General features: G+C 38.5%; 1 long non-coding RNA gene across 1 annotated transcript; it reads left to right on the top strand.

The window, feature by feature from the left end:
• The first annotated feature begins 239 nt into the window (after positions 1-239).
• Positions 240-6,445, top strand: LOC123821961. Its single transcript, XR_006786191.1, has 3 exons — positions 240-370; positions 4,408-4,538; positions 6,114-6,445. It is a non-coding gene; the product is annotated as an uncharacterized LOC123821961 (long non-coding RNA).
• Positions 6,446-10,370: the final 3,925 nt, after the last annotated feature.

Below are 10,370 nucleotides of genomic sequence, written 5' to 3'. Positions count from 1 at the left end.
TTTCAGCTTGCCTAGTCAGTTGCTTTTTCCTCTCTCCTGACCTCTGCTATCTTTCAAGGTGGAATTTTTATTTCTTCAGAGTACTTAGGTCCTGTCAATAAATAACTTGGTAGTCATCTACTTTTATTATCTAGTTCACTCCTCCTCCTCCCCTCCCCAAAAGAAAACAAACATCATTCACCATGTTGTTTCACTCACCTTGAAAGCCCACTACTCTCTCTTCCCCATTTGCAAATCTCCCTGGTTACTCAAGGTTCAGGTGGCATCTTATGTCCTGCACTAAAGACATTCCTGCTGTTCCTGCCTCCATCAACTCCCTTCTCCTCTGGAACTTGTAGTACTTAAGTAGCCACCAAGGTCATACAGGAAGGTATTTACTGCATACCTTTTCTATTGTTTGCTGTTTTTCATCTCCAGTCTTGTTTCACCTACTAGATTATGTATTTCTTGCCAGTGAAGACTGTGCTTTATTCTTTGATGGTAGCTAGCTCATTGGCATTAAACTTGAATAGGAATGTATACATTTGAAATATACCTTTTATTTTTTTTCTTATACACCTTCTTTCCTTTCTCTCTTTCTCTCCCTCCCTCCCTCTCTCCCTCCCTCTCTCCCTCTTTCTTTCTTTCTTTCTTTCTTTCCTTCTTTCTTTCTTTCTTTCTTTCTTTCTTTCTTTCTTTCTTTCTTTCCTTCCTTCCTTCCTTCCTTCCTTCCTTCCTTCCTGCCTCCCTCCCTCCCTCCCTCCCTCCCTCCCTCCCTCCCTTTCTTTCTTTCTTTCTTTCTTTCTTTCTTCCCTCCCTCCCTCCCTCCCTCCCTCTCTTTCTTTCTTTCTTTCTTTCTTTCTTTCTTTCTTTCTTTCTTTCTTTCTTTCTTTCTTTCTTTCTTTCTTTCTCTTGTTGTTCAAAGTACATTTATTTCCATTTTCACCCCCAAACACCGCCCATCCCCACCCCCTACCCTCAAACCCACCCCCTTTGGCTTTGTCCATGTGTCCTTCATACATGTTGCTTGATGTCCCCCGCCCATTTTCCCATGTTATCCCTCTCCCTCCTCCTCCCTGATTACTGTCAGATTGTTCTTTATTTCAATATGTCTGGTTGTATTTTGCTTATTTTTTTGTTTCGTTGATTAGGCTCCACTTATAGGTGAGATCAAATTGTATTTCTCTTTCACCACTTGGTCTGTTTCACTTAGCATAATGCTCTCTGTCTCCATCCATGCTATTGCAAAGGATAGGAGCTTCTTCTTCTTTTCTGCTGTGTTATATTCCATTGTGTAAATGTATTATAGTTTTTTGAGCAACTCATTTACTAATGGGCACTTAGGTTTCTTCCAGCACTTGGCTATTAATTGTGCTGCTATGAATATTGGGATACATAGACTCTTTTGAACTGGTGTTTCAGGATCCTTAGGGTACAATCCCAATAATGGTATTGCTGAGTCACATGGCAGTTCCATTTTTAGTTTTCTGAGGAAATTCCATATTGTTTTCCATAGTGATTGCACCCATCTGCAATCCCATCAACAGTGTACTAGGGTTCCCTTTTCTCCACATCCTCTCCAATACTTGCTGTCTGTTGATTTGTTTATGATGGCCATTCTCACTGGTGTGAAGTGGTATCTCACCGTGGTTTTAATTTGCATTTCTCTAATGGCTAGTGATGTTGAGCATCTTTTCATATGTCTTTGGGCCCTTTGTATGTCCTGCTTGCAGAAGTGTCTATTCAAGCCTTTTGCCCATTTTTCATTGGGTTGTCTCTCTTCTAGAGTGGAGTCGTGTGAGTTTATGTATTTTGGAGGTTAGACCCTTGTCTGAGGTATCATTTGCAAATATGTTTTCCTATATGGTTGGTTCTCTTTTGATTTTAATGCTGTTTTCTTTAGCTGTGCAGAAGCTTTTTATTTTGATGAGATCCCATTTGTTTATTCTTTCCTTTATATCTCTTGCTCTATGGGACATATCAGTGAAAATATTGCTGTGTGCAATATATGAGATTTTCTTGCCTATGTTCTCCTCTAGGACTTTTATGGTGTTGTGACATATTTAAGTCTTTATCCACCTTGAATTTATTTTTGTGTATGGTGTAAGTCAGTGGTCAAGATTTATTTTTTTGCATGTAGCTCTCCAGATCCCCCAACGTCATTTGTTGAAGAGGCTATTTTTACTCCATTTTATGCTTCTGTCTCCTTTGTCAAATATTAATTGACCATAAAGACTTGGGTTTATTTCTGGGCTCTCTATTCTGTTCCATTGGTCTGTGTGTTAGTTCTTATGCAAGTACCAGGCTGTTTTGATTATAGTGGCCTTGTAATGTAGTTTGATATCAAGTATTGTGATCCCTCCTACTTTGTTCTTCTTTCTCAAAGTTGCTGAGACTATTAGGGTCATTTATGGCTCCATATAAATTTCTGAAATGTTTCTTCTATATCTGTGAAGTATGTCATTGGTATTTTAATAAGGATTGCATCAAATCTATAAATTGGTAATATGGACATTTCAGTGATGTTGATTCTTCCAATCCATGAACATGGTATATGCTTCCATTTATTTGTGTCTTCCTTAATTTCTTTCTTCAGTGTTGTGTAGTTTTCTGAGTATAGGTGTTCACCTTCTTGGTAAGGTTTATTCCTAGGTACTTTATTTTTTTTGTTGTTATAGCAAATGGAATTTTTTTCTTGATTTCTGATTCTGATCTTTCATTGTTGATATATAACAATGCCTTTGATATCTGAATATTGACTTTGAACCTTGCTGTTTTGCCAAATTTGCTTATTAGGTCAACTAGTTTTGGGGTGGAGCCTATAGGGTTTTCTATGCACACTATCATATCATCTGCAAACAGTGACAGTTTTACTTCCTCCTTTCCAATTTGAAATACACCTTTTCATATGTTACTTTAAAAACTTTTAATCATTGAATTATGTTCTGAGTCATTCATATATTCATTTAACATATTCTGAGTTCTTATTATGTCCAAAACAATGTGGTGCTGTGGGGGATAGAAAGGAAGCTGAAAACACAACATATGCCCTTGAGGGGTTCATTTTCTCTTACATGAACCAAGAAAAGCCAAAAATGATCAATAATTTTGATGTTAAAAATAACACCATGTTGTAATTCTTGGCTTCAGTTATTATAAATTGCTTGTGTGAATATATGTTTGTGGATGTGCACCCATTAGTATGTATGGGTGTACATGTATTAGTATGTATTAGTATGTATGGTGTGTATTAAATTTGGTTTATGAGAGGAAAGTTCAGTTATGCAATATTTTAGAGAACTTTTATATTATGCTAAAATTGTCCACAGGAGAGCTAGACATCTGAGTAAAAGCTAAAAAAGATTCAGTTGATTATCCAGTTGTTGAAAATGTGGAGAGGAAACCACCAGAAGATTAACCCTTATTTTCTTAAAAGTTACCAATTAATTTTTGAACTACTTCTAAGTCATCAATTGTTAACAGATATTTTCCTCTTCATGCAATTTGAAACATGGGTATGGCTCTGCTCAAAACAGCCTTCTATATCATTCATTTGTACTCTTGGTATAAGATAAAAGTAGCTCTGGATATGATAGAGAAAATGTGGTTGGAGGCAATGAGGACACTAAGGCCCATTCATTTAATATGATTTTGTACATGGTCTGTCCATAAAAAGACCAGCCATTGTTAATATAATGAGAAGATTTCTGTGATATCGATATAATCTGGCAGCCAAGGAGAGTAGATTGGAATGTGCATGTGTGAACAATGACAACTTCACTATACTAGTCAGTGGGGACAGTAGACCTGCAGAGTGAGTATGTATACCATGTGGCTATCACATTCAAAATGACTGAGAAAGTAGAGCAACAAATCTGCATCAAATTTTGTGTTAAGCTTGATGTTCCCCTGCAGGAACTGTTCAGATGATTCAGAAGGCTGCAGCTATGGGCAAGTGGTGACTGGCAGCTTCATCACAACAATGTGCCCACTCATGTATCAGGCCTCGTCCAGTGTTTTTTGGCAAAACATCAAATCACCCAGGTGATTCAGCCTCCTGTGACTCCTGGCTTTTCCCAAAACTAAAGTCACCTTTATAAAGGAAGAGATTTCAGATCATTGATGAGATTCATGGAAATGTGATGAAGCAGCTGATGGTGTTTGGGAGAACTGTGTGAGGTCCCAAGGTGCCCACTTTGAAGAAAACTGAGGCATCATTGTCCTGCATCTTTTTCAATGAATGTCTCTATTTTTCATATTACATGACTGGATACCTTCTGGACAGAACTTGTATAGATCTCAACACACCATGATCCAGGGCCACTCACAACCTCCCTGTTTTTCTTTTAAACAGACTAATGAGCACTTCAAGTAGCTTTTTGGTATTTCCTCTTCTCATTTCTCTCCATTGTTCTCCAACCCTCTTAGGAAAAGCCAAAATAAAATGCATTTCCTTCTTGGTGGTTGTTTGGTCTGTGAGACCTGCATGTGTGTACACTACCTGGCTTGAAAGTAGACGGATCTCCTCCACACCCCTGGGCTTTGAATGGAGCAAAAAGGTGGGGTTTGTTTTTTCACTTAGTAATAACAATGCTGACTTATGGAGAACTTGAGAAAATACTTAAAGTTGCATCAACAACATCTGACTTATATGTTATACAGAGCAGCTGTGAGTGTTATTAAAATGAAGCCAAAGTCAACTTTATGGGTCCTAGGACCAAATAACATTGGGGGTTGAGATAGATTCAGAGTCCAAGGGGATGGGGAGTAACATTTTATTTCCCTGAGATATGCTGCTGATTTTGTTTCTGTGTTTTTATAATCTTTTTTTCTGATGTTAATACAGGATTTTCCATTTTGCATGTATACCTGGACATATTTAAAATATTTATAATGCATTCTTTCATTCAATCAATTATTTATTTTGATGGAAAAAAGATCATGTTTTATTTTGTCCTTGTTCATTTTGCTTTAACAACAATTGGCAAAGCCAATTGGTTCCAGGTAAATACTGCAAAATCACTGAAGTTTAAGTGTGGAAACGCCTTAGATGTTTCCTTTAGATGTCTGTCCTGATATCCTAATATCTTGAATAGCAATGTAATGTGCCTTTTGAGTATGAGAGTTGAAAGGGGAACAAGTGCTCAAATTCCAAAGTAAATAAAAGGGAAAAAAGGTAATTGGGATTTTGAGTTCATAAGGTGACAGATACCTGAGTCCAAATCCTAGTACCACACCCTGGGATCTATCTTTGACCTGGAAGGACCCAAGGAGAAAGGAGAGTTCTGTGGTGAATGCCTTATCCTATGGCTCCAGCTAGAGTAAAACTCTCCATTGATTTTCTAAGTTTCTAGGTAGGAACATGCTGGAGCACTTTCGATTTTCATGGGTGAGAGGGCACCTTTGTCATATATGGTAGCTTACCCTTTGTATGATTCTGTCACCAGATTCCCAGTGCTCTGAGTGTAAGACCACATGGCTCACTCATCTGTATGGCCCTATTTATACTCTTTCTAGCACAAATTCCATTAGGTTTGTTCAATGAAATTAGGAATGAAAGAATACATTTAATAAGCAGAGAAACAAGAGGATTCTTACTGAGAAACTATTCTTTCTACAACTGACTTTCGAAGGTGAATTTTAATTATTTGATGTTAACCCTTACTACAAGCCTACTTTAGGGATAAAGATGATAGGAAGGAAGGAGAAGCCTCTGTTTTTTCTGTAAGAAAATGCAGAACCTGGATGAGAGAATAAAAAAATGCACTTAGAAAATAATCTGGACAATTGAGAACATCATTAAAGCAGAAGAATGTAAATATATCACTTGTTAGCTAAAACATGTCACACACACATGCATACACTCATAATTTAAAAGATATATATAAAACTTCGTTCTATTGTACAAATTTTCCCGTGACATAAATCGGTTTCAAAACAATTTTAAAGAGCTGCATGCTCTTCCATCACTGTATTGTAGTAAATATATTTAACCCATTTCTCACTTGGGGAGCTCTGTAGTAAAGAATTAATCTTACTCAAAGAGAAATTTGGCCCTTACCTTTGGCTACTGGGAAGTTATTCTCTTGGCTTTGGGGACGTCCTGCCTGATAAAGTGTCTTTATTTTCCTTAGGGTCTTGTGCCACACTAGACAGTCAGACAATGGGATTGACCGAGGGCCTTTGGGCCACACAGCATCTGCTCTACCTCCAGAGGGGTGTAGGATGTGACATACAGGCACACAGTCAACCATATCTGTGTGATTGAACCTCAGTGAAAATCTGGACACCCAAGAATCCAGTAACCTTCTCAGGTTCGTGATACTCTGTGCATATTGTCACACATTGTTGCCAGGGGATTTCATGTTACCCATGATTCTACTGGGCAAGGGCAATGAAAACTCCAAGTTTAGAATTTTCTGGGACTCTGCCCTATGCACATCTTCCCTTCCCCATTTTAACTTGCATTCTTTCATTTAATAAATTATAACCAAAAGTATTAGAGTTTTCAGTTAGTTCTTTGAGTATTTCCAGTGAATTATCAAACCTGAGGGTGTCCTTGCAAATCCCCAAGCTCTACAGTGGGCATCAGAAGTCAGGGTGGTTTTATGAACTGTAGTTTCTGACTTCACTGGAGCATTAATTAATTTCCCTTTATTCTCAGTTATAAATGATTTTTAAATAAAAAATAGCATTTAGTAGAATAAATAACAAACTACATTAAGTATACATTATTTTAATAAGCATTAAATGTGCTTAAATGTGTTAAAGTATGGCTCATAGGATGAAAAAAAAGGGAAATTATTTAAATTTTTATAATGTAAATAATATAGTAACAGAGTATGCACATCTGTATGTATCTTTGATCATTTCCTTTTATTAAATTAATTGAAGTAGGGTTAATGAATTAAAAGGTCTGGACATCAAGCTTGAAATGTAGGCAACATTTGTGTGTGCAGCATGAGACAAGGGCAAGGAGGGAAGAGTCTTCTGGTGGGCCAATGAGAAGAGGCAAGTGCATGGAGGTGGGGGCGTGTAGATACACTTTTCTGGAGGTCAGTGAGAATGATCTGGGATGAACAAAATGAAATCTTGGACAGGTAAGTATTTGAGGAAATGGATTATGAAGGTAAATTTCATTATGAAGGTAAAATCATCCAAGATACATACAGGCCTGCAAAGTAAGAGATACTAAGTTTCTTGAGCTTTCTATAATGCTAGATGCCACTGCACTTCATTCCACAAAGGATCTGAAAGAGGTGAAACCCCTATACAAGTTTGAATTTAAAAGTCAGTCATTCCAGAGCATCCAGAGCACAGGTGGCAAACACATGGCCCGAGGGCCAAACCCAGCCCTGCACCTTGTTTAATCCATCCTGGCACCTTGTTTCTACCTGGCAGTGGTACTGAGCTCTTGCTTAACTGTTAAGGAGTAGCTACATTTATACAGTCCTAAAATTACATTCAGCTTTTTGAAGGCAGCCACGCGGCTGATGTTGCCCCCAGTGTAAATGAGTTTGGCACCCCTGATCCAGAGGAAATAGGTGGCAAGCAGATCATGTGTCATATGGGCAGAGTCTTAACTCAGAGACTTCTTAATATAAGAGTACTAAGAATTAAAACATTTTATAATTCTTACACGCAATTTGAAACAATGCTAGGCTTTCTTCTGAAAAATGATAGTAAGAAAATGTTTCTAAAACTTTGCTATGAGGTATATTAACACTTTTATCCTCACCTGAGGACATTTTTTTCATTGCTTTTAGAAAGAAAGGAAGAAAGAGGGAAAGGGAGAGAAACATCAATGCAAGAGAGAAGCATTGATTGGTTGCTTCTTGAATGTGCTTGGACCAGGGATCGTAAGTGTCTGAACCTGGGTCGCATGTGCCTGTGCCTGGACTGGGAATTGAACTCCACAGCCTTTCAGTTATGGGACAACAGTCCAACCAACTGGGCCACAGCTGCCAGGACTGTGTTAACACTTTTAACGGAAACTTCCAGCTAGCTCCCCAGCTCCCAGGATAGGCTTTTGCACATAGTGAATACTTGATAAATGCTATATCACTTAATAAATGGAGGTGGATGGGTGGTTGGATGGGAACTATTACCCAGCTTGTAGACCTAGTATCAGGGAGAAAATATTCACCTTCTGAAAGTACAGCTTTCAAATATTGTGAGATTTCCAAAGATTCTTTTCTAGATACTTTGGAAAGATTGATAAAATTACTACTGCATTTGAAAGAAATTGCTCAATGGGCCTGGAAAGAAAAAGGAAAAAGGTGTGTGGCTTTCCAACAATTTTGGTTCATCCTCAAGGGTGATATAGCCCTGTTCACTGCCAGTGTAGCTCATGAGACAATTCTGCTAAGTACCCCTATCAGGGCTGGCTTCACAGGTGTGTGAGCTGTGAGGTGCCCAGGGTCCTACATTCAGAAGAGCCCATGCTTCGTTTAATGCTCTGCCATCACTGTCTTGAAGTCTTTGAACAAGGAGCCCTGTTTGGATTTTGCACTGGGTTCTGCACCAGGTCCTGGCTTCTACTCAGAGGTGATCCTCCAAAAGCTTTATTGATAAAAGCAATTGAAAAGCTGTCAATAGTGGCTAAATTGTTAATAAGCACTTCAAAGTTTCTATAATCATCTGGAGAAATAGGATCTTACCAGAGCAGTTTTCTTTACTCAGATTAACACTTCAAAACCCTCTAAAAAGGTATGTTTTGTTTGTTTTGGTCTCTTCCCTGCCTTCTCTATTAGTCTCTGAATGACTTTCACTGTGTTCTTATCTAGGTCTGCCTTCCCCTTTCTTCCTTCTTAGCTCTTTTACTTTTTTTCTTTTTTTCAAATACATTTTATTGATTATGCTATTACAGTTGTCCCATTTTTTCTCCCCTTTATTTACCCTCTGCCCTGTACCCCCCTCCCACCAGCATTCCCGTCCCTTATTTCATGTCCTTGGGCCATACATATAAGTTCTTTAGCTTCTCCATTTCCCATACTATTCTTATCCTCCCCCTGTCTACTTTGTACCTACCATTTATGCTTGTTATGCCCTGTACCTTTTCCCATATTCTCCCTCTCCCCACTGATAACCTTCCATGTTTTCTCTATTTCTGTGAATCTGCTACTGTACTAGTTGTGTGCTTAGTTCATTTTTGTTTTTGTTTTTTTAGGTTTGGTTCTTGATAGCTGTGAGTTTGTCATTTTACTGTTCATATTTTTGATCTTCAATAAGACCTTTAACATTTCATATAATAAGGGCTTGGTGATGATGAAGTCCTTTAACTTAACCTTATCTGGGAAGCACTTTATCTGCCCTTTCATTCTAAATGATAGCTTTGCTGGAGAGAGTAATCTTGGATGTAGGTCCTTGCCTTTCATGACTTTGAATACCTTTTCCCAGGCCCTTCTTGCCTGCAATGTTTCTTTTGAGAAATCAGCTGATAGTCTTAGGGGAACTCCTTTGTATGTAACTGTCTCATTTTTTCTTGCTGCTTTTAAGATTCTCTCCTTACCTTTCATCTTGGCTAATGTAATTATGATGTGCTGTGGTGTATGCTTTCTTGGGTCCATCTTTTTTGGGACTCTCTGAGCTTCCTGGACTTCCTGGAAGTCTATTTCCTTTGCCAGATTGGGGAAGTTCTCCATTATTTTTTCAAATAAGTTCTCCATTTCTTGCTCTTCCTCTTCTCCTTCTGGCCACCCCTATGATTCAGATGTTGGAACATTTAAAGTTGTTCTTAAGGTTCCTAAGCCTCTTTTCATTTTTTTGAATTTTTGTTTCTTCATTCTCTTCCAGTTGAATGTTTCTTTCTTCCTTCTGGTCCAAACTGTTGATTTGAGTCCCAGTTTTCTTCCCTTCACTGTTGGTTCCCTGTGCATTTTCCTTTATTTCACTTTTCATGGCCTTCATTTCTTCCTTCATTTTGCTACCAAACTCAATCATTCCTGTGAGCATCCTGATTACCAGTGTTTTGAACTGTGCATCTGACAGGTTGGCTATCTCTTCATCACTTAGTTGTCTTTTTTCTGGATCTTTGATCTCTTCTTTCACTTGGTCCATATATATTTATTTTTTGTCTTGTCATGCCAGTTATGTAGTAAGGGTGGAGCCTTAGGTATTGCCAGGGTGGGGCAACCCAGGTCACTGAGATATGGCTTCATATGTGGGGAAGGGGTCAGAGAGGGATCAATGCTGCTTGCTCAGCTCTCAGCTGGCTTTCAGTCACTTCCTATGCTACCCACAAGCAAATTGAGTCCTCCTGGTGCTGATTCCCAGGTGGGTGGGTTTGTGTATGTTCTAGGACCCTGTGGGTCTCTCCAACGAACTCTTCTGTGAGGCTATGAGTTTCTCCTACTGACTCAGTTCCCACAGGTTTTTTCAGTCAGTGGTTT

Source organism: Phyllostomus hastatus, unplaced genomic scaffold, assembly GCF_019186645.2.
Source record: "Phyllostomus hastatus isolate PE091 unplaced genomic scaffold, TTU_PhHast_1.1 phas_contig_40, whole genome shotgun sequence".
Taxonomy (NCBI): Eukaryota; Metazoa; Chordata; class Mammalia; order Chiroptera; family Phyllostomidae; genus Phyllostomus; species Phyllostomus hastatus.
This window is presented reverse-complemented; position numbering and strand designations above follow the sequence as displayed.